The sequence below is a fragment of the Cyanistes caeruleus genome, chromosome 3 (assembly GCF_971803275.1).
Source record: "Cyanistes caeruleus chromosome 3, bCyaCae1.hap1.1, whole genome shotgun sequence".
Lineage (NCBI taxonomy): Eukaryota > Metazoa > Chordata > Aves > Passeriformes > Paridae > Cyanistes > Cyanistes caeruleus.
Genome location: NC_141703.1, coordinates 12,783,238 through 12,805,154, shown reverse-complemented (window position 1 = coordinate 12,805,154; position 21,917 = coordinate 12,783,238). Strand labels below are relative to the sequence as shown.

Below are 21,917 nucleotides of genomic sequence, written 5' to 3'. Positions count from 1 at the left end.
AATACATTTTAAATAAATGCACAAGAGGAATTCCTTTGCATAACATATGTTCTGTCCCTAATCTCCACCACCAAGAGCTGCCAACCTATGCATTTATTTGATGTATAGAACAGTTAGAGAAGGATGCACTTAAAAAGGTGAGACTTGCCACCGGTCTTAAGAAATAAAATATACCACAGGGACAATTTGCATATTAGACAAGTCTTTAGGAAGAGAGGAACTCTGAAGGAGTTTGTTCACTGTGACAGAAACATTCTGCTTGTCATCATGGAAAGCAATATGAAGAATGAAAAATCTTTCTTTAAATACTGTGTCTCTTAAAAAAACAGCATTTGTGTATGAAGGTGACATTCCCTGACATTTTCCTCATCTTCCTTCCTGTGTCATTATTGAAATTGCAGAAGACATTTAGGAGAAAGAAATATTAGATAACCAGATCCTCCTGTAGGCACAACTACAGAGGCAGGATAACAGTCTGAAAATGGTGACTTAGAAAGGATGAATTTGGGAGACAGAAATTCAAAAGACATTCAATTTGTTTGCAAGTGTGAAGAAAAATAAAAGTATTTCACTGACCCATATTGTTTTTAATATGTAGCATCACATCTTCATGGCATTTGGCTTTATTCTCCCTTATTTCATTTTCTTTCAGCTAGTTGATCAGAGGACTGAATGCATAATTATTTTGACTACTGAGTCCACAGTATCCTACTTAATAGCCAACTGCCGCTAGGTACAGACTGAGATCTGCTGATGTCTCAAATGCTCATAAATATACATATATACACATATATATATATACATATACTTACAACTGTAATATTAAATATATAGACAACTTCCTTATCCTTGTCACTACAGAGGAGATGGTATTGAATGGATTCCTTCATGGTATGATTAACATAATGGCATATCACTGCTCCAGGCTGATATATTCAGAGAACACATTTGATAATGGGTATGATTAATGTCAGGATTTCTCGATAACTTCAATCACATTTTATAAGTATTCTCTAATTCTAAATAAACATCTTTTGGTGAAAGTAGAATTTGAAGATGGTTTGATTGTGATGTCTTTGTGGTGATCAGTGGCAGGACCCCAGGGAATGGCCTAAAGTGTATCACAGGAGGATTAGGCTGGATATCAGGAAAATATTTTTGAGCAGAGGGGGGTTGGGCACTGGAAGAGGCTCCCCAGGGTCACAGCACTAAGACTGACAGAGTAAAAAAAGCATTTGAACAATTTTCTCATGCCCCTGATGTGATTTTTGGGGCATCCTGTGCAGAGCCAAGAATTAGACTTGATGATCCTTGTGGGTCCCATCCGACTCAGCATATTCTGTGATTCTGTGAAGTTAAAATAAAATCACCATATAGCAAGTTCTAGCAGTTCATCAACCCACTGGAAAAGAGTTCCTTTTGTTTCTAGTTTTAGACACCGTGTCTGATTTAGATGAATTACTTAACAATAGCTAGGCATAGCTCTAAAACTTGCAACATCTAAAAGATAAAGGTTTAAAAAGGAGAAGGTTATACACCATAAGAAGAAAATATGAAGCTTTAAATACTGTTTTCTACAATAAATCTATCCTGAACTTGTCATATTTGCTCTTCATGACATTTGCAAATTGCCTCAGAACAGGATATGTCTGTTACAGGAAATCCTGAGTTCATCATCACATGTGGTAGGTATTTTAAATCTACTACTAACTTTTATGTATGATTAATGGGTCTGTTATTTCAAATTTGATGTGCAGTTCACACAATGTACAAATGAGTTATGTTTAATAAAACATAAAAGTGAGCTTCAGCTTTACAGTTTAACTATGCTTAGCAATTTTTTTCGCTATTGATTCAGATTCTCCTTGACTTTCAAACTTTCTTTTTTTTTCCTCTTGTAACAAGGTCTTTTACTGTCTTACAAGGCAGATTACATCTGTAAGCTAATTTCCTTTGATATCCTTATGGGAGTACTCTTGATTGTTAGAATAAAAGTTCCTTATAGATTTCCAGTACCTATGACAGCCTAACAAGTATCCTCCATTATTTAGTTCTATGAACATCATATTTCATCGAAATGTAAAATAAAATATTGAGATCTTTGGCAGCTTCTAATGTGTCCAGAGAAACTGTCTCCAATAGTTTTACATGTGATAAATATAGCAAAAAGTTCACAAGGATTTAAGTGGGAGCCATTTAATTATAGAATAATTCAAATTGGAAGGGACCCCTAAAGGTCATTAAGTCTAAGAATGTCAAAGAATAAACAAAAAGAAAGGCTGATACCTCTGTAGAACATTTATAAGGTGGGTACTGCAGGGCCTGACTAAACTGTCAGTTCAGACACACTTGCTCAGTCTCTCACCATAGCAGTACCTGGAAACTTGGACTGTAGCTCTGTAGGACTTTGAAGGGTGCAGAAACACAAAAAAAGCCCAAAGCTCCTGCAGCTGAACCCTAATTCAAAGCTTTCCTTACTGGATGCTCTCTTCTAATGACCAGAGGAGGTCCTGCCATGAAATGCCAGCCTACATCTCAGCTCTGCACACCTGCAGCTGTGAGCAGAGCTTGTCCCAGACTCCAAGCTGTCACTGTCACAACGTGCTCTGTGTCTGTGTGAACAGCCCTTGCTCTTGCAGTGTACAATCAGAACCAAGACTGCACAGGCAAGAGCAGCACAAACCCTGAACCATCCCCCAAATGTAGATGATCCCTCTGTGAAATCTCATTTTATTTACTCAAAAGTAGGCCAGGACCTCTCAGGGATGGGAAAAATTTGTTTAGGGTATAGGTTTGTGAAAAGAAAGTATGGAAATATGGTAGTGGTGTTTATTTGTTTCTTGTTTGTTTGTTTGTTTTGTTTTTTTTGTTCTTTTAATGAGTGGTCCCAGAATATTCCAAAGGTTAACACATCAGATATTTCTGGCTGGGTCACATTGATGAGCTTTTGGTTTTTAGGAGATAATAAATTTCTGAACTATAGTTTAAATTTAGGCAAGAGAAATCCTGAGTGAAAGCTGATTTTAAGTGCTGTCTTCAACCCTATGATAATCTAATACTCAATGGTGCCAAGAGTATTCATCAGCAGAAAGACAAATTGGTTTTGACAGTCAATACTTTAGATATTTCTTTTTGATATCCAAAGGAAGAAATGCTTACTACAATTACTATTGTTTAAGTAATATTTTGTTGATTACTGCTAGCGAAGCCATGATTCTGGTACTTCCTTTTAAGTTCTAATAATCTGAATTACTCTACTAAATCATCATAACATAGAAGTGAAATAGGTCCAAAATGGGGGTATATAGCTCTATAATTCAAGAAATACATAATAATTATTTTAGGACTACTTATAACATCTTAATTTCACATGCATTTTTCAAGGATATGTATTCCTCATGTTGCTGGAATACCTCCATGTGTGTCTTGCAAGAGCTCCCAATGCCAGCACTGATTATAATATCCAGCTGTGCCTTGGAGCAGCCCTTGGATATCTTCTATGTCATTGATTTGTGGCTTCTTCCAGTTAAAGCAATACATGTGACAGGTTATACATTTGCTTTCCATCTGTGACTCACCTGCTTTTCTTTTCCCCCCTTTTTCTCCTTTAAAGTTTTTTTCTCTTGGCTAAAATTTCTGCTTCTCTGTCACTGCAATTTTGCTGTTACAAGCCATAGATGTTTCCATCTATTTACATAGTTAGCAATCAAATACATTTACAAGGTATAAGAAAGGACTAATTTATAGCCTGAAGGTACCTGTCTGTTTCTAAAGAAAAGCCCATGTTTAAAGCACACTTTAGAATCCTGTAGTTTCCTGGTCCAGAGGAGTTTTGTAAGTATTTATAACATTTTCTATCTGCAGTAACATTCTTTTAAAATTATACCAAACTAAAACAATACAGATTCCAGGTATGTGTTTGCATTTAAATTAATCTTTTTTCAGTGCTGTTTTTGTGCAAAGATACAATATATGATATTGATATCCTCCTGTACAAATATTTATTATAAGAATCTTTTTTGACTTAACAGAAAAGGCAGAGACCCTTGTGTCTTGTTTTATGAAAGGCATGAATTTTATTAATGCATTCAGTTCCTGACTGTCAGGGACAGTTGGCTGAGCATGAAGGCTAAACAACACTTACAGGAAAAAATTTGGCCTGACTCATCTCATTGGCATCTATCAATCTACAAGCAATGCAATCCACACAATCTCTTTTTTTGGGTTTTTTTGTTTGTTTGTTTGTTTTAATTTGTTTGTTTGTTTGTTTTTTCCTTTGTTTTTGTTTTTGTTTTTTGTTTTAAGAAAGAGCATAAAGAATCCTGAATCTCGTGGGGGAAACACACATTCAAAACTTAGCTGAGTCTTCCCAGCTGAGGGTTATTTCCATCCCGTCTTCATTTGTGTCAGCAAACTGTGAGTAGAGATTGCCTCACAGTCAGGAGTTTTAAAGGGAGTCCAGATTTTGGCTTTGTGACACTAAAAATAATTTTTATTCAAGGATAAAAAATCTTTTCCAAAAAGGTGAGAGTAAACTTAATAATGAAGTCATCTTTGGTTTTATTGCTTTGAAATTAATGAAGTTTCTCACTTTTATTTTCCCCTCTTTGACATTTTTATTAGTGCTAACAGGAGTATCTCATGCTGGTGTCTGGAAAACACTGAGCACTGAGGTTTGACAGCATAAACCTCCGCCTGGGAACAGCATGAAGTATCCTCTGCCTTGTCAGTGACATCTGTGGGACTTCGTGTACAGGTAATATTCTCAGCTGCTGTAAAGCACGGGCTTTTGGCATTTACATGACTCTGACACCTGGTCCAGAATTGCTTCACTGATTGTTTAAACATGAATGGGGGTAGAAGTGCTGCAGGGCATGCCAGAAATGCAGCAAAGACCACAGAGCAGTCAGCCCAGATTAATGCCTCTGGAAGCCCTGGCAAAAATAAAAAAAAAGAGTGTTCAAATTCTCTGTATAAAGCCATACTTCGTTTTCCCCTTCAAGCATATTCTGAAGTTCTTGTTGTACAAGGAGCAGGACCATCTTTGCTCACTTTTAAGCAATATCAGAGCAAGATTTGGTTTGAAGCAGAGCAATATAGAAAATCCTCTGATGTCACCAAAATGATTTCCCACTGATGTCAGGGTAATTACAACAATGATAAAACAATACTGCCTTACTGCAGTCAGGTGATGTTCCTCTGGGACCTTAAGGCAAGATTCACATTGCAATTCCACTCAAAGGCCAAGTGAATGGCTAGTTTCTCTGCATCAAGAAAGTAAGGATATTATAACTTATCCAGATCATTCTTGCTCAGCACTTGTGATATTGATGTGTGAGGTAATCTTAACAATATGCAGACTTAATCTGAGAATAATTAAAACGATGGGATCAAATATTGTGTGATCTCAAACCAGCAACTGGGATGAAAACTCCAAAATAAAGGTCACTCAGAGAACATTCAGGCTTAATCTAGCATCTCAAATATTATTTTATTGTGCAGGCAAGTGCAGCTGTGAATTTATGGTGGTTTAATGTGTCTCTAGAAATTCTGGGGTTCAACCCTAGAGCTTCCTCAAAAAAATTATTTAAAACAAAAATATTAACAATAAAACTCCTGTAATTTACATTTACATAACTTTCAGGTAGAAATAAAAATTATTCAAATGATGACAACTTACAGCTCCTTTATCTATTTCTGTCTGCTTTACAATTGGGCCCAGACACAGGCATATGTACTAGATGAAAATAAATTGATTTCTGATTAGAGTGACTCAGTATGAGCCACAAAGAAAACAGCTCTCTATCACCAGATAAAGGGTTACTAAACCAGCAGGCAGAGTCTCACTTCAGAGGTGGACATTTATTTTGTGACAAACTATGTCAGCTACAAGACACATCTTAAAAACCTGATCTTAATAGCACAGGGGGCACTGTTGAGTCTTTAATTGTTCAGGTTTACGATGCACTCATGGAGTATTTCCCCAAACCATAATCCTTTAATCATTTGGTAAATATTAAGAAGAACACATTATTCTCATGTGGGCTGTTGACTCTTAAGAGTTCAAAAGTAGGCAAAGTACATTACTTTAATTTCTCTTATTGAATAATAATAATATTTTGAAGGTTAATTAAAGGATTTTGAGGGAGGATATAGGAGAATTAGATGCTTAATGTCCTTTGTCTTTTATAAGAATAACCTGAATAGGTATCTAGGGATACCTATCCCTATATATAGTCCTACTACACGTTAGGACAGATATATGACCTTTGCCAGTGTCAGAATGTGGTCTAGACCCCTTATTTGCTAAAAAAAAATATTGCCTAATTTGGTTTTAGGAAAATATCTTACTGACTACTATATATCCTCATCTTCTGCTTTTCCTCCTTTATAAAATAAGTCTATGGATTATCAGGTGAAAATTGGAAGTACTCACAATTGGAGGTCTCTCTTTGAAGTTCTTGGAGAAATATAGATAAAAGCTTATACTTTATTGTCACTTTTGCATTATGTTTTTTCAGAAGGGTAGAGTAGTTTGTTTAGGACATTGGTTGAAAAGAGTTTGGTGGTTTCAGAACATATTATTATTATTAGTTGTGTTACTAGCATTTTGTTTGGATTTGGAAATAAAGACAGACCTCGACAGTTTCACAAGCTGAACCACAGTACTGGCAGATGTGAACTGCCATCTAAATGACCATAGTTAAGGATGGACAGGAAAAAGGTCAGAAAAAGACCTCTGAAGTACTTGGTTTCTACTACCACATTTTGTCTTCACCTTTTATTTTGACTTTTGAAAGAATATACTGTATGCAAAACTACATACTTGAAATATTTTCTGGTTTTGGATATTTGGGTTTCTGTTCTGTTGGTGATTACAATATAGCAAATAAATCCTTGGAAAAACAAAACCATGGAAGTTTAGAGGGAGCATGGTGGCGTGAACTGTTTAGCAAAACAGCTGTTCCATATATGTCATCATCTCACCAAGTATTGCTTTTTATGTTGGATTTATTCAATGCTATACTTTGTTACAGACTAATGTTTCAAGGGACTACATAGATTGTGTTTAGTCTTTAAGCAAATGCATGGAATCTAAATGTTAAGGAAATGTTCTGAATCTAAATCCCTAGCCAATTATGTACAATCCTGACCAGTCATTACACAAAAACAGTTTTAGGGTAATTGAAAATCAACGAGGCAAAACAGTTTTGTCAGAGGAGCAAAGCAAAAATTGTGAAGGACCTATGATATGTCTGCAGATATAAAATACATTTTGATATAAAAATAAATAAATAAATAACTATATGCACATTTATAGTTGCACACAAATATAAACACATGTATTCAAAGTAACACTACTGGAAAAAAAAAGTATAATATATTAAGGATTCTGCTCTTTATCACATGAGTTTTCATCACAGACAGGGAAACCTACTTTTAGAAGATGTTAAATTAATATATCTGCTTTTCACAGTGGGGACCAGAAGGCACAGTGGAAATTTTGCTGAAAAATTGTCAGCACGAATCATGAAAAGAAAATCCTGTAAAATATTGTTAGGATATTGGTAAGTAGCTTGGTGAATAATGTAATGAATATTAAACAACCAATTTACTCAATTAAAGCAATAATTGAGTGGTGGTGTGAGCTGATTAAAAAGTCAGCCAGCTAGGCAGCCGGGCTATTAAAGAAGCTGCTCTGCAAGCATTTGACAGACTCTCAATTCTGGTTTTGAATAAAAAACATCAAAGAAAAGCAAGAAATGCTGGGGGACACTTGTTCTGAAATGACAAATCCGGACACTTTGGATGATCTCCAAACTTGTAACCATTAAATTTCTCTTTGTACTTTTTAATTTTTTAACTCAGTAATGCTCAGTCTGGTGCTATAAACGATATGAATAAATGTGTTTTCTGTGGCTCAATGGGCAGGATGAGTTGCATGATGTGAACTTTTACTTGTTTATTAAATGTGTTAAGAATCCTCATAACCAGGGTCTTTGCTGATGGATAAGAAGATACAGAAAAAAGGAGAAATAGTGATGGGACATGGAGATATGCATATACATATTATTTAAATTAGTGGATCACAAGATGTTTAACAATTAGATCCTATTTCCATTGCACAGATGGAAAATCCCCCAAATATGTTTCCTGTTATTTTTGCTAATTAATTAAAATAGGAAAAAGAGTTATACTTCATTCAAAACATAATTTGACCAGAGTGGACCAGAGAAATCATGCCTGAGGTCACCAAGCATTTCATCCAAATCCCACTGAACTCAGCTGGAGATTTTTTGTAAACTTCAGCAAGATTTGGAAGAAGCTAAAAATATTTTTCCTATATCTTCAAAGAAGATGCTAGAAATGTAATTAAAAATAAAGGAAGAAAGTTACTTTAGTTCTCTCAAATAAATCCCCACATAGTTATTTTAGAATAAAAAAATATATATTTTAATATATTTTTTTGTTATACTAATATTCAGGCACAAATGTAGTGGTATTAAAAAAATATATGTTAATTGCAGTTTATGAAAGCAGCAATAACACACACCTATATGTTTTTCCAGTTAATATGTTATTAACTAGCTATTAACCTGACTAGTCTCATCTATTTATAGTATTCATGCACAGAACCAATAATTTATGCTTCCCTTTATTTTTCACAGCTGGGCATAATTTTTAATGTTTTGGTTTTGGTTTATCTAGAATAGCACTACGTAATCAGTTCCCACCTTCATTTTAATTCTCATTCAGCATCAGTTTGAGTTAAAGGTGCAATGTAAAGTTAAAAGTGAAAATGGAGAGACCTTTGGACCTTATTTTCATTAGCTGCTGTAGGAACAGTATTAATTATCAATACCCATTTTCAGAAAAAGTTGTACAGAAAAATCCCTTTCTGCATTGTTCTGCCATTTGACATTTTGGAGTACAGCCCCTTGCTCGGGTTGTTCTGGATTCTTTGGCCAGGTCTGTGCAATACAGGGCAATTAGAGGCTGGCTTCAACCCAAGGAGCAACACTTGTGATCTGCATCGCAGCACAGGTGAGGGGCTGCTCTGCTGCAGTCTCTGTGTTGGCAGATGTTGATCAGTGACAGATCGACCCCTCAGCTGCCTCAGAAACCTTCCTGGGACTGCAGGGACAGGTTCTTCCTGCGTGCTGGGGACACAGGACAGCACTGGACACTGCCCAGCTCCTGCAGCTTCGGCTGGAGACAACAGGAGGCAGAGAGTGGGAAAGGCTTTACAGCTGGTAGAAAAAAAACCTGGGAATGCTGTTTGTGTCCTGAGTGTGTGAAGGAGAGATGATGACTGGGGAAATAGAAGATCCTCCTTCTCCTCTCCTTCCTTGACAGAAACTCTGAAAAAGAGAGGAGGAGCCCATGACTCTGCAGTTTCATGTCCAGAGGGGACTGACAAAATCTGAGAAATAAGAAGCAGCACTAATATTACTGCCCTTAAGCTGTCTCAATATTTAATATGTTAAGTTAATCACTTAGGATGTTCCTGTAGTCACTGGAGAGGCATGAGGCTCAGCTCACCCTTGAATGTATATCTAAACAAACAGAATAAATGTGCCCATTTTCTGCAAGAAAAGGAGTGATAGGGAATAATGCACCCTAAATTTTAAAGCAAGAGCCCTATCCAGTCTTTGGAACAAAGCTAAGATATTTCCTCTGGTGTTCACCCATGATGTAAGATACCCTGGATACTTGCTCTCAACCTTAAAAGAAGTACAAAGAAGCAGTCCTAGCTTTTATGTTTAAAGCTCACAGTGTGTGGAGGTGGTGTGTTATAGAACACCTACCGAACTATGGTGTGACAGATGTCCTTCCTCTGGGAAACCTGGCTGGGAATACATTCACTTCCAAGCAGGCTCTCAGCAGTGATCTCAGCTGAGGTGTTTGTGCAGAAGACCAGAAGCAGAAAAACTGCTGAGTAAAGAATTTTACAGTAAACCCCCTCAAATAACAGCATCCTGTTTATTGATTTTTGGCATCTCCAGAGGTGGAAGGCACCTGCAGTGTACTTTTAGTGCTGCAGTTATGCATGTGAGTAACTGGCTTCCATCCAAAATCCACACTATTTTTTTTTTTTTTTATTTGATTCTCAACAATTGGCTTAGTTTTTAATGTGAACTGAAAACTAAACTCGTTGAAGTCATATGTAATTTCTGAATTCAAGAAAGCCTGAATGCCTGTAGGATCAGCAAAAATAATTAACCTTACAATGAACTAGACAAAGTTTTAGCTTATTAAATAAGAAAGAGTCTAGCATATTAAAGCAGTAATAAAGAGATATATTAAAGGTTTGTTTCTTTTGAACTCTGTCAGACATTAACACAACTTATTTAAATAAGAAAAAGAATGAACATTTTATAGGCAATAGATAATGTTGCCCTGCTTCTAATGTCACAGCCTAAGTGAACAGATTTCAAAAGCAAATTCATAAAACTGAAGATAAACATACTATCAAAGGGAATAACATACCACAGAGGAAAAGAAATAGAACCTTGGACAGTGCTGTTTGTGGGTCACTTGATGCTGGAAATAAACAAGAATTGATGAGTTTTGCTCATGAAGATAGTGATTTTCAGCATTATCAATAAAGTTTGCCTGGAGTCTAAAGGAAAATATATTCATAAATTATAATCAGAGGGTTTTTTTTTCTAGTATTTAAGGTCAGTTTCTCAAATGAATCATTAAATGCGGGTGATTTATAGAAGTAAATCTACATTTCCATGAAGTAATCATTATTCCTTTACTTCCTCTTGGAAAAGAACTATTAAAATGAATTTTCAACTTTAAAACATGGGTACAAAATGCTGTTAACCCTACAGCAGGCAAGGCTGGAATGGCAGTAACTGATTTGAATTACAAAATAGTACAGAACTGAAAGGTTGGTGCACCTGCTATGTTGAAGTTGGGGAGAATTAACGTAGTTCACCATCTGCCCATATCCTTATATGAAGGTACATAAACAAGAGCAAAGAAAAAGCCCAATTTTTCCAGTAGTAATTGGAACTTAGTAAAGTTCCAGGTCTCCTGAGGCAGGTATACAGAGAAGTACAAAGCATACAGAATATTTGCATACATGCAAACTTCTAAACTGTTGTGCCTTTGGGTCACATTCTCTCAAATAATTGTCCAGTCGTTTTACTTTAAATTGTATAATGATATTGCAAGAGGAAATTGCTTGAATGCCATTTATCATCAAGTAGTTGAAAGATGTAAAGCAAAATGTAAAAGCTTCAACAGGGTGAAGGAAGGGTCCTGCATTTGAGTCACAAAAGTCCATGCAGTGCTCCAGGTTTGAGGCAGAGTGGCTGGAAGATTTGGAATGACCTGGAAATGCTGGTCAACAGCAGCTGAACATGAGGCAGGTGTGCCCAGGGGCCAGGAAGGCCAAAGGCAGCTGGGCTGGATCAGCAATGGTGTGGCAGCAGCAGCAGGGCAGGGATTGTCCCCCTGGACTTGGCACTGCTGAGGCCACACCTCAAATGCTGTGTCCAGTTTTGGGCCTCTCACTACAAGAAAGGCTCTGAGGGTCTGGAGCGAGTCCAGAGAAGGGCAGTGGAGCTGGGGAAGGGTCTGGAGCACAGGTGTGGTGAGGAGCAGCTGAGGGAGCTGGGGGTGTTCAGCCTGGAGAAAAGGAGGCTCTGTGGGAGATCTCATCCCTCTGTCCAGCTGCCTGAAAGGAGATTGTAGCAAGGTGGGGCTTTGTTACTTCTACCAGGTAACCAATGATAGGATGAGGAAATGGCCTCAAGGTGCACCTAGGGAAGATTAGATTGGATATTTGAAAAAACTTCTTCACTGAATAAGTTGTAAAACATAGGAACAGGCTTCCCAGGGAAGTGCTGGATTCACCATCCCTGGAGGTATTTAAAAGACATGCAGATGTGACACTACATGATTTAGTGGTGGGCATAGTAATGCTTGGTTAATGGTTGGATGCAATTCTTTCTTACAGGTTTTTTTCCAAGCTAAACAATTTCATGATGCTAAGATTCCATGTATCTTCCTGCAAAAAACCTGTTTACTTTAAGTGACTAACAATGCTTGGCAAACTTTAGTTTTAATGTTACTGACCAGTAACTCAGTAGAAAATACTGCTCCTTAACAGGTGGAAATAATAATAATAATAATAATAATAATAATAATTCAAAAACAGTCTCTTCTCTCTTACATGTCAGTTTCACAAAGTATTATTTGGCGTTACAAAAACTATTCCATTTTCTTTAACAATCAGTTTGGATGATGCATTTTTTTCGAAATGCAGTACTTTATTTGATGGAGTTTATGACAGTGTTACTAAGAAATAGTTTGATAATATGATTACTTAACCATTAAACTTCTGCATCTGACACTAGCAAACCTAATCACTGTTTCTAGGGGCTTTGACTTGGTGTTAATCCCAGTACTTTCCCAGCTAATTGTTCCTTTCCTACTTTATACAAATTCCTCACTTTGTTGCAGCTGTTAAACACTGTATTTTGGTTGATTTTCACTTGGATTATACAGGGGTTCAAGAAACAACAGCAATTTTATCTCAAATAGGGTCTCTGACTTTCAAGAAGATGAAATGTTTTTCTATTTCCACTGTGGTTCTGCCAGTTAAGCAGCTTCTAAATACAGTAAGAGTAATATACATGAAATATTGTGAAAAGTGTCAATCCTATTTCAGTATGGAAAATAGATTTAAATTTGTGTTCTCTGGCAAGTATATTATTATGTTCATTATACTATTTCCACAGCTCTATGTTTTCTGGAGCATGACCAGTAAATCTCTGGTTTTGGTACAAAAATGTAGTGTTTCTAGGCATTAGCAGAATTTTTCTGCATCTGGGAAAAAGATAATGGCATGAAATGCCTTTCTTTCAAACATGTCTTCAAAACTTGTGTACAGATTCACAGTGAGAATGGCTAAATGTTATTACAAGGTGATGGCTGCTTAGTGCCCCTCTTGAAATTATTATAGTGGGTTCAGCCCAGGCACAACATTCACATCTCAATTAACTAGTACTGGCAGAAATAAGACAGAATGACCTTTCTTTAAAAGGCAAAAAGGTCACTGTGAATATCCAGTGCTATTTCAGAATTTAATGAGGACTGTTTTCACACAGTCCCAGTGGTTGAGGGAAGATGACAGTTTGACTGCTCCTGTAACAATGCTGTTACTCAGGTTTTGTGTTGCCTCCCTTTTCCACTATACTTTTAGAAGCCTCTCAGCATGAAAGATACAGGACAGACTCGAAGTGTAAGAGCTGCAAGAAAATGAGTAATTTATCTAAGAGTGTTTGGAAAGGCTTTCCCTTGAAAGTTGCTCTTTAAGGGGAAATACATCTCCTTAGACTCTAAATACATCTCTTAGACTCTCTAAGCAGCCATTCAGCCACCTGAGGCAGCCTTGACCTGGAGGATACTAAGAGGAATACTTCTAAGAGGAAAAGCTATATAGGAAGGCAACTTTCAGATCTAACCCTGGCCCAAACATTAACTTTAACTCTGTTCACCTTTGCAGAACTGAGGGAGGAGTCAGGCTTGACAGGGCTGGGCTGATGTCAAGGAAAAAGAAGTCAAAAAGAGGTTCTGCAAAGAGTGGATGTTCTTGTGGGCCAGGCAGATGTAGCTGGGGTGCCTGAGGTCAGGTGAGAGTATGTCTCTGCTAAACAGTGTGGGTAAGGGTTATGTCTGTGGTTAATGTAACATTCTTTGACTTTTGCATCAGCAGGGCTTTTGCTCCACCTGTATTTGACACACACAACAACCCCTGCCCTCAGCAACTCCTGCCTGAGGTTCACAGACACCTGCTGACTTCACATAAACATTTTCTCTGCCTCACTGGGAATTTTGCTTAGTGTGGGGTGCTTCTGCTAGTAAGGAGGAAAGAAGAAAAAGATCATTATCCATTTCTATCTCTTCCACCTTCCTGCTAGGAAACTGTGCCAAGTACCACTACCAAACACTGGAGAACTGGCTGTTCTTTGTGCCATTGATAGCAGCATCCTGCGATGGGAGGCGGGCAACACAGAGGAGAAGACAGCTGCTGATAGAACTGTTCATTCAGCTTTGACATCAGTGTACTCTGGAAACTTTGCAAACATGATGTTACTTCTAGTTCATCCTAACTTCATTACCTTCATTAGTTACCTAATATTAGCTTCACTAGTGAGGTGTAGTTTATTTCAGAACTCAAAGGATGACCTCAAACATGACAAGAAACTTCATATGTTCAACTTAAAACCTTTTCAACGGGACCATCCCAGGGTTTTCATTCGTTGACCATGAACATCAAAGTTTCCTATCCCTGGGACACTCAGCAATGTCTCACTTCAGATTCCAATGTGTTGCTAAAATTAATCTGAAAGAACTTTAAACAATGTCTCAGGAGCTATCCGTCTCACCCCAAATATCTTATAAAAAAATCTGTAATGTAGTTGGTGGTACACACATGTTTCCAAAGTAATACCTAAATAAGATACTTATATTTTACATACAAATACTGTCATACTTCTTTTCTACAAAGATCTCTTTAAAAGGTGGGATTCACTGGATCAACTTTTTTTTTTTTTGGGTTTTTTTTTTTTGGTTTTTTGTTTTTTGTTTTATTTTGGTTTTGTCTTGTTTGAGCACATATGTAGATTTGAAATTAACAGCCTCCTTAAGAAAAAAGAATCTACATTCCTTTGCCCTGGCAGCTGGGAGAGCCAACAATGTCCTGGGGGAGATCACACACAGCATCACCAGCTGGGCAAGGGAAGGGATTGTCCTGCTCTGCACTGGGTTGGCCTCATACTGAATATTGTGGGCAGTTCTGGGCAGCAAAGTAGAAGAAAAATATTAAGCTGTTAGAGAGTGTCCAAAGCAGGTTGATGAAGATGGAAGGGCCATGAGGGGAAGCCTTGTGAGGAGGGGCTGAGCTCACTTGGTCCGTTCAGCCTGGAGGAGACCTCACTGCAGTTCCAGCTTCCTCATGAGGGGAAGAGGAGGGGCAGATGGATTTCTTCTCTGTGATAACCAGTGACAGGACATGAGGAAATAGCCTGAAGTTGTGCTAGGGGAGGTTTAGGTTGGATTTTAGAAAAGGGTGTCTGAGCCCTGGAACAGACCAACCAGGGAAGTGGTCACAGCATCAAACTTGGCAGAACTCAAGAAGTGTTTGGGCAGCTTTATCAGGCACAGGATGTGACTGTTGAGGATGGTCCTGTGCAGGGAAGGGATTTGGACTCAGTGATCCTGATGGACTCCTTCCAACTCTGCATATTCTGTAATTCTATGAAGAAAACTGAAAATAACAATATTTTGACTGATGTGCTATTTGATGAGCGAAAGGATAAACACAGAAACTAAAATTTTGCTGCAGATCACATGCTGTTCAGCAGGTCATCTGTGTTACCTTCTCTCCAGAGAGTTCACGCTTTCTCTCACTGTCTTTTAGGCTTTCTGCATTTTGTGTAAATGTCCTCTCTCTGCTCCTTTGATTCTTCCCACTTTCCTTACTCTTTCTTACTTTGGCTTATACATTTTCACACTTGCATCTTCCTCTCCATTACCCTTCTGCATTTGCACTTGCCCTTGACATGTTTCTGTTGTTTGAAGTTTATTTGTTTATTTTTTCCATTACCTTAAAGCATTCCATACCCTGCAGATATGCATTCTGAGTTATCTAAGAGATCATGCTACTAGCAGGAATACAGCTTTTTGTTGTAAAAGCATTGATTAGTTTTTCATCCATGCATTGTGCTATAGCACAGGTGATTTCTCTGTGAAAATGGCTTTCAAATCCTCTTAATTCCTGATTTTCATTTCCACGTATTTTTAGAGATGAAAAAAGAAAAAGCATAGGAATAAATGGTCTTTAAAATATGCTTTCATTTTTTTGCTGTCCTACTGTGATTGTTTTCTCTCATAATTTTCTCACTCTTCTCCTTCCATTGCTTGCCTTTGTATGTGAGAACCCCAATGCCTACAATATTTAGTAGTAATGCTATTGTTATAGATGAGCAAATTTAGTGCATATATTTAATCCTAATAATCTTTTATATTGGTCAAATTAATATTTCATAGTTTCCAAAGGAAAAAATGTTGCTTTTTTTTAAACTTAGAAAAACTGCTCAGTAAGTAATTTTTTTCAGAAGATTTCTATATGTAATATCTATTTATCACAGGCAAGTTACCTCATTTTAGACATTTTTCTGAAATCAAAATTTTAAATTTTAAATTTTTCTACCAAAATTGCTGCATGCTCATTACTTTCCCCACCTATTTTAAATCTCAGTGATTAAAATAGAACACCCTTCTAAAGGTAAGGTCTACCTCATCTCGTATTCAAGAGAATGATTTCTCTCCTCTTTTCTCACCTTGTTTTGGAGCCATATGCCTTAATTCTTTGTAAGCAGTACTGCTTTTGTCCAGTAATCACTTGAGCAGCTAATATTCACTCAGCAGATAGTCAATTCTTCCTCCGAGACACTAGTGTTGATTTCCACTTTGTTGTTCAATCCTTATTTATGAGAAGCATGTTAAAGTTCTCTTCTTAGTAATTCCATTTTTACTGCTGCAATAATTTATGATTGAAATTTTCCTGTAGATGCTGTAAATCTCATACACTTAATGTAAACAATCCTTTGATTTATTTTAACCTCAAATCTCGCATTCCCCTCTATTCTTTATGATTTTAATGAAAATGTGGAAAATGAAACTCTATGGTGGGCTTAGGGAACTGATCTTGTAGAAGCAGATGAACCTCACTCTTCTCAGCTGCACTCCTCAGGTGTCTGCCAATATAAATGGAGGCTTGAGACGTGTGAGAGCTCAGCAACATCCCTAGAGGAAGTCAGCATATTTCTGCAGTGCACAGTGCAAACTGCAAGCAGCAGAGAAAATCCTATATTTTAGAAATTGATTAGGGGATAAAGAATAGATGAAAAACCCTCCAAGGAATTACCAAGGATATATTTCTATTCTCTTATGTTTTTGGCTAGATTATTGTCCGCATTATTCCACCTGTGATCCACTTCCTTTGTAGTGTTCATTTGATGTGGAGTGGTTTTGGATTAGGGAAGAGGAGGATGAGATAAGCAAAATCAACCAGGATTTAAGAAAAAGGACAGAGAATTTCCTGAAGACAGGAGCTGCTTAGACAGTTTTGAAAAGGAAGGAGCCTTCCAGAAGGTGAAGAGCTCTGCCAGCAGGGCTCTCAGCCTCTGTCCCGTTGTGCTCTGTGAGCTGCTGAGGGTCTGAGAACAGCAGTGTGTGGCTCTGCTGTGCTCAGACATGTCCCACTCCCAGGACACGTCGCCATAAAGTCACAGTCACATAAAGTCCTGCTGCAAGTGCTCAGGAGGGACAGTTAATTTCAGCTTTAACTGCTGAAGAGGCAGTAATGGGAAATTGATAAGAAGCTTAATGTTATTAAACACCTGTGAGAAACCGTTTAAGGCAGAAGACATTTCTGCATCACTGAAGCCATAACTCTATTCACACTTCATGATGCTTTTAGTGGAAAATCCAAGGCAATTAATGGTTATATTTCAGTAACTGTTCTGTACTTTGTGTCACCTCATAGCAATCCCAGAGAAGTACATATAACAAACATTTAATCATAAAATAGTTATGAAAGCTGATGGTCAAGTGGATGGACAAGTCCCATGGTCTGCTTGGCAACTGTATTTCGTATATTCAAATGTATCTTTTTCTGAACCAGAAACTTCAGTAACAGTATCGATAACTAAACCAGGAGAATGAAAATGATATTTTTTCTGTTCCAACACAAACTAAGTCACTGGTTAATTATGCAGTCTTTGGTAAACCATTTCAGGTGCGAGGGCCAGCTTCAGAGAAAGCTGTAAAGGGTTGAAGGCAGACAGGCAGCTGTTGAGATCCCTCACTTACGTCCTGAGTGACAGTGGTGTCAACCAGGTCATGTCTAGGAGCCACAAGGTTGTGGGATTAATACAGAGGCATGCCTGTGCTTGTCTGACCACTGGAGGGGCAGAGCTAAATACTGTGGACACAGTGAAATGATTCAACTTCCCAGGGAGCTCTGGATCAAAGCTAGCTTGAAGCATAGGCAGAACTCAGGTGTACCCTGAATCAAGTTTAGCCTCCAGTTTTGTGTAAATAAATCCTTCATTGGGTCTGATCTTACTTCTTGGTAAACCCTTAATGGCAGTGTATCATGAACCATTAACTTAAAGGAAGGTGGTAAATGCTGTTACATAATTTGCAAAATTTGAAATTTCAAAGGCATAAAGCTGTTTAAATATTTTAGATTTTATTCAGCTTTTCTAAATGTAGACCTTCAGAGCTTATCCCTGTCCTTTTTTGATACTGCAATAGTGCTCAGCAGGCAATGCCAGACTAGAGGTTTCTTGGTAGAAAGGAGAGAACTTCCTCTATGGGATTTTCCAGACTTTTAGAACTTCTTTAGTTCAGGGCCACTGACTTATCAGCATTTATCATTGCAAAGTCCATCTCTGTATGTTCCATTGCCAGAAAAGAAAGAGTACATTGAAAATGAAGGTATTTTTGCATTTCTGTGTTTTGATCAGTGAAATACAAAAGAGTCAAAGCATAGGCTGATTTTAAATTGATGAAAATTAGAAAGCAAATGTTCAGTGAATAAACCCTAATAATTATTTTTAATAATAGGTATGAATTAGTAAATCATGAGTTTTAATGGGAGTTGTAATTTACCAAACAAAATACAAATTTAATGCATTTGTGTACTGAAAAGCTGAAATTTAATATAAACATGTTGTTATTTACTGGGAGAAATTCCCATGAGAGAAAGAAGGTTATTGTCACCCTATGACCAGTGCATTTGGTCATGTTTTCTGAAAATGTCATTGTGTTAAAGGTGGTGTCTGGGGAGCTCTTGTTTCCCTTGTTCAGTGGGTGCCCTTTGGCAGAAAACTGCTGTGGACTTTGGGTTTACAAAGACAGAGTACAGTGACCCAGGAAGAGTAAAAGATCTGTAGTACAAGCAGGAAAGCAGAAAACACCATGACACCATACAGTCATATACTCTTTGTTCTACAGAATATTTTGTTTTGATGAATTATTTCCCAGTTTTCTACAGACACCTCTGTACTAACTCTGTTGGTGATTGGGTTCCAGCTCTGTACTCAGACTATGCAGAACTACAACAGAAGCTTCTTGAGGGACAAACTTTGGATTTTGGCTTCAGTCTTCATTAACCTATAAAATTGAAAAGAAGTAGAAAACACAAAATTTTGATGTACATTGTAATTGAAACATCATGCAGTGTTGTTTTCATGCAATGAAAACATCCTTAAATGACAGTTGGTTTAGGGACCTTAAATGATATTTGTTTTAGAGATCATAAATCTTCTGAACTATTCAATTGCTGATCAAAAGTGAGGGTTTTTTTTAAAGGATGTGCTATAGCTACAAAAAAGGCTGTACTCTGCTGTAATAGGGGATCTGATATGAACTATCAAAGCACATTGTTTTAACTCCACAAAAAGTAGAAGTAATGAGCAAAATAATTTTACCAAGTAAGATCTTTTTCCTCATAGGTTTTGATTCTCAAGAGAACTATTGATTTCCTGTAACCTTGGCTCCATGCCTTCTGGAATACACCCACACACACACACAAATCACTGTAAAAATTTGCAATATTTGCTGCAGGCTGCAGTGGGAACTTACTATCATGTCTCTTTCCCCTCGGATATTGTCCTGTTGTACAAAAAATTCTGTAGTGGAATACAAAAGTTAGTGCACAGGCAACTTTTATAATGTTTTTAACTGCATGTAATGTTTTTGATGTTTTTAGGGAAAAAGGGCATATTGTGAATTGTATCTGTCATTACATGTTTTATGGATTGTTTTGCTGTCATGATGTATCCAGTATGGCACCAAGAGCCCAAATACACATGAATACAGATGAGATAGAAAACTTCAATTCCAGGAGAGATCTAAGGCTGAGCTGTCATTTGTATCTCTGTTTTCCTCATATTCATTTCTTATGAGATTACTTCTTTTGCAAACATAGAAAAGTATGAAGTATTAATAATGTCTTTCACCATCGGAATTTGAAGGAAAGAATATGATTCTGGCCTTCATGGAGTTGTGCACATCTTGCTCTAATAAGTGAGATTTGGACAGAAAGATGTGTCTAATTCAGTTCCTACATACCCTGAGTGTCTTGTGGCTTCTGCACACCTCTATACACACTAGTGTTGGTAACTCTGGAATTGGACAAATCTTAAATACAATTAATTATTTTCTCAAAGGAAAAAACAAAGTTTTTGATCTTTTTCTTTGTCTAAATAAGTTTGTGCTGGCATAGTCTGCTTCAACAGCGTGTGAGCTGAAGGCAGTCATTGGCTTACAGCTGTTGTGACATGGCATCGGTTCAGTTCATGAAAGGATTGCATTGCATCCTTAAACTTTGGTCCCTCATATATCTTAGATTTTGAATAATTTAAGCAGTTTCATGTAAAATTAACAAATACAGTATCAACAAGAAATACCAGAAAAGAGAAGGCTTAAGTTTCAGATTAAATTTCTCTGCAGTTGATACACTGAGGTAGAGGAAGAATGAACCTATTTTGGGGAAGACCTTATGTTTTATGTCAGAAAGACAAAAATAGGTTTATATGAGCAAGAGAAAGGATGGAAACAAATTTTCAGTGATTAGGGAAAAGTGAAAGATATGAAAAGAAGAAGAATGATGGAGTGATAGATATTAGAGAGGTAACAAAACTTTGCCTCTTACATCTGAACTTTCATTGGTTATTATGTCCCTTTCCAGTTCTTAACTTAAACTTAGGAATTTTAGTGTGCAATGTGGGATTTCCTTCAGTGCAGTTGTTTGAGAGATCCTTTGATTCCATTTTGGAAGCAAAATGTCCATTATACTTTGAATCTATTCCATTAGTTCTGTACAGCAAAGAAAAAATAAGCATGAATATGTACACAAACACACTCTAACACTTGTCAGATTTTCTTCAGTGTTTTTTAAATTTTTTTTCCTTTGCTTCTCTCAGTGATAACTTTTGTGTATTAGACGTGTTGAGCTTACAAAAAACACTTGAAAATATATCTAAAAAGGCAAACATTGTTTGCACAGAGAACAGTAAATTGAAAAGAGAATGAATTATCTTTCTAAATCAGAAAATCAATCCTCTGTTAAAAACAAACAACCCACCCTCTAAACAAACAAACAAACAAACAAACAAACCCCCAAACCTTCCAAATGCACCAGCCAACTCCCAAACAAACACTATGCCACAAATCACTCAACAGTTGTTAAAGAAATTTTTGGCAGAATTTTGGATTTTTGATCTCTGCTCCCTGTCAGCCTTTGTGAGTTTACAAGACTTGGCATCTTAACTTGTTATTTTTCTTCTTTACTCTTATTTCTGAATAGTCCAAGTCTATGACAAGTCTTTTTTTTTTTTTCCTCTTTTATCTGACATATACATTCTTCCACCTGTCAAAACTTGAATGCCTAGATAGTCTGGCATTATAAAGACTTGAGGAAAAAAACCATTTTAAGATAATCATGCCATAAGCTTAAACATAATGTCTACAATAAACATTTTTTTGCTCTAACTTCTGATTTGTATTTCTTGTGGCATTTTCATCATCAAGATTTCAGAAATTCTAACAGGAACAAAGAAGGTTTAGGATTAAAATGTGGTGTGCTTGAGGATGTGTATATGGATTTTATCAGTAGTTTTGTTGTCTCAGTCTCTACAGGGTTTTCTCAAAAACTACAATAATGCAGAAGCCAAAATTAAGTCTGCTGAAATTGAATTTTTCCTTCTCTATCTATGGAAATGCAATTAAATAGGACAATACAAAGAAAATCCTATTCTTTAAAACTGCTTTCATTCCAGTTTGCAGTTTTTCCTTCATTCCACATTCCAGTTTGCAGTTTT

At 36.9% G+C, this 21,917-nt stretch overlaps 1 long non-coding RNA gene across 1 annotated transcript; it reads left to right on the top strand.

Moving 5' to 3' along the window:
* Positions 1 to 11,828: 11,828 nt before the first annotated feature.
* On the top strand, positions 11,829 to 14,630 carry LOC147653959 (uncharacterized). The gene is made up of 3 exons (XR_015284121.1): positions 11,829 to 11,882; positions 13,526 to 13,652; positions 13,941 to 14,630. It is a non-coding gene; the product is annotated as an uncharacterized LOC147653959 (long non-coding RNA).
* The last annotated feature ends 7,287 nt before the right edge of the window (positions 14,631 to 21,917 follow it).